The 3,297-nt window shown below is 39.6% G+C and overlaps 1 pseudogene; it reads left to right on the top strand.

The window, feature by feature from the left end:
* The first annotated feature begins 2,396 nt into the window (after positions 1 to 2,396).
* On the top strand, positions 2,397 to 2,681 carry LOC142842521 (large ribosomal subunit protein eL36 pseudogene; annotated as a pseudogene).
* The last annotated feature ends 616 nt before the right edge of the window (positions 2,682 to 3,297 follow it).

The raw sequence follows: 3,297 nt of genomic DNA, 5'->3' as shown, positions 1-3,297 counted from the left end.
CATTGTGTAAACCACCAGTGACTGCCTCTTTATTTCCTCCAGCCCATGGAAACCATTTGTAGTTATCTTCACCATACCTTCAATTCTATGCTGAGTATTTGGGAAGCCTTTAATTTGTATGTCTTCACATGAAAAGAGGCCCTAACTAATTTAGTTTTTTTGTTGTTGTGGTTGTTTTTTAATTTTCATGACTCCAAATCACAAAGACATACTAAAGGACCCTATCTCATTCTAACTGACATAATCAACTCTGGAGTCCAAGCATGATGTCATAGTTGATAGAAGCTTTTGAAAATTCTGGAATTAGTTAACAACTTTTAATCAAATCATGATGAGTTTTTTTTCCTCCCCCTACCCACTTATTGTACCCTTTTAGGTGTGTATTGAGCTCCTTTAACTACTGGGGCATTTATTTTCTTTTTTGATTTGTTCATTTTATCTGGCCAATAGTAGGTGGCAGAAGTAGTGATATGCTACTTTTGAGCCTAGGCTTTAAGAGATCCTCTATTTCTCCTCCCATTCCTATAAGAGTAAGGTTAGCCTAGCCAACTGGAGAGCCTGTGACCTAGTTATCCCTCAAATGATGAAGAGAAGATGGGTCACCCCCACACATGTCAATATGTCAGCTAACGACTGATAAATAGTTATATAGGACGACCAAGCACAAGTCAGTGAAACCAGAAAGATCAAAGAGTCACATGTCTGACCTATAAATTCATGATAAATAACTGAATGACTATAGCTTAAGTTATTACATTTAATGTCTTTTGAACAGTGATAGTTGACAGATTATCATTCTACTTAGAGGACTATAAGGAAAATATCAAGGTTTTCTGTTAATTCCATGACTTACCTTGTATTTAAAAACTTTATGGGCCAGCAAGATGGTTCAGTTTATAAAGACACTTTTCTTGTTGCCAAACGTGGCAACCTGGGGACAATTCTGGAATCCACATGAAGAAGGGAAAGAAACTGTTCCCACAGACAGACATTCTAGGAGTCAAGATATTCTCAAAGAAATATTTATCTAGATTTCAAAGTAATTTTGTGTGGGACAATTCTGTATTCTGTCAATTATGTTTTAAATAAATGCTGATTGGCCAGTAGACAGACAGAAAGTATAGGTGGAAAAACCAGACAGGAAGTAGACGTGGGTAAAAGAGAACAGGAGAATCCTGGGAATGAGGAAGCCCATTCCTCCAGTCCTGTCCAGACACTGAAGAAGTAGGATCTGACCTACCCCACTGAAAAAGGTACTGAGCCATGTGGCTATCATAGATAAGAATAGTGGGCTAATATAAGTTATAAAAGTTAACAAAAAGCCTGAGCTAATGGGCCAATCAGTTTATAGCTAATGTAGACGTTTTGTGTGATTTTTCTCTGGGACTAAATGGCTGGCGAACAGGGCAGACAGAAACCCTCAGTCAACAGTAATTCAATCATTTTGCTTTTCTTCAGCCAAATTCATTTTCAATCTTGTATTAAAAATACATTTACTTTTAAAATCATAAGCATAACTACAGCTACCTTTTGTTGTAGACTATTAGTTTAAGATGTATTACATTAATTTATGCTGTGTAATATTTGTTTTATGATGCAAAGCTGTGTTGAGTTCTTTTATGCTGCATTTGTTTAATTCTGTTAAGCTATGTTACTTTGCCTGCCTAAAACACCTAATTGGTCTAATAAAGAGCTGGACGCCCAGTAGCTAGGCAGGAAAGAGCAATAGGTGGGGCTGGAACGTAGAGAGGATAAATAGGAGAAAAAGAAAGAAGGGGTAGAAGCAAAAAAGGAGAGAAAGATGCCAGGGGCTATCCACTCAGCCATACAATCAATCAAGGAGTAAGAAGGAAAGAAGGGTGTTTAGATTAGAGAAAGGTAAAAGCCCAGAGGAAAAAGGTAGATGGGATAATTTTAAAAAAGCCTGTTAGAAACAAGGCAAGCTAAGGCCGGACATTTTTTACATGCATTTATACATGGAGAGACATCTGGAATCTTGCCAGTCCCCTGTGTTTATACATCAGAATTTACAGTCACTACACTTGCAATATGGTAGAATGAATAAGCAATCCCACTCAGTTATTCAAAGGATCATTTAGTTCTGATGGGACTGAGATTTTATAAACACTTTTTGTGATAAAATAAACTGATCGATCTATTCAATGAAATCAAACCTTAATAAGCCATATAAAGCCCTTTCTTCTATGAAAAACTACAGCAAATAGTAAGACATTCATGCTTACATTTTCCCAAAATTCAGGTAGGGAGAACAGAGCAGAGCAAAGCATCAAACTTGCTTCACTCTCCACTAGACAGACATGTTTTATTTTCACAAACATTCCTAAAGAAAACAATAACAAGCTTCCTGTCGCGGCCGCCATCGGAGAGGAGCAGCCATGGCCGTGGGCCTCAACAAGCGCCACAAGGTGACGAAGAAAGTAAGCCAGCCGAGGCACAGGCTGCGGCGCGGGGCACCAAGTTCGTGCGGGACATGATCCGGGAGGTGTGCAGCTTCGCGCCCTACGAGCAGCGCGCCTTGGAGCTGCTCAAGGTGTCCAAGGACAAGCGCGCTCAAGTTCTTCAAGAAGCAAGTGGGCGTGCACAGACGAGCCAAGAGGAAGCGGGAGGAGCTGAGAAACGTGCTGACCTCCATGAGGAAGACGGCGGCCAAGAAGGACTGATCCCCTCCCCGTTCTCAATAAACGTTGCTGTGGCGAAAAAAAAAAAAACCACAATAACAACAATAAACAATCAAAAAGGTGATAAAATGAGGCTGCATTTTTTCCACTAACATTCAAGATTATGCAATCAGATTATTTGAAGAATTCTCCGAAGGAAATTTAACAATTGATTACATAGAAACAAAACAAGAAATTCAGAGAAAATTCCCTGGATATTGGCCTTATTTTTTTTCCTTTTTTAAAGTACACAATTATTTATTTTCACTGGCCAAGAGAGGCTAAGAAATCCTCAACAGTGGAAACTACTAGACTCATAAACTGTGCACGACACTCTTCTAAATTTGTAAATACCTGTAAAAATAGACAACTCATTTTTTTCTCTGATAATTTTTTATTGCTTTATAAATAATAGAAATCTAAATTTCCACTCCCTCCCCTCCTCCCAGTTCCCTCCTGCTCCCCCACTCACCCTCTTCCCCTCCCCCTCCACTCCTAAGAGAGGGCAGGGTACCCTGCCCTGTGGGAAGTCCAAGTTCCTCTCCCCTCCATCCAGGCTTAGGAAGGTGTGCATTTAAACAGACTAGGCTCCCAAAAAGCCAGTACATGTAGTAGAGAC

This window comes from Microtus pennsylvanicus, chromosome 1 (genome assembly GCF_037038515.1).
Source record: "Microtus pennsylvanicus isolate mMicPen1 chromosome 1, mMicPen1.hap1, whole genome shotgun sequence".
Lineage (NCBI taxonomy): Eukaryota > Metazoa > Chordata > Mammalia > Rodentia > Cricetidae > Microtus > Microtus pennsylvanicus.
Note: the sequence above shows the minus strand (reverse complement) of the source record. Positions and strands in the feature narration are given on the sequence as shown.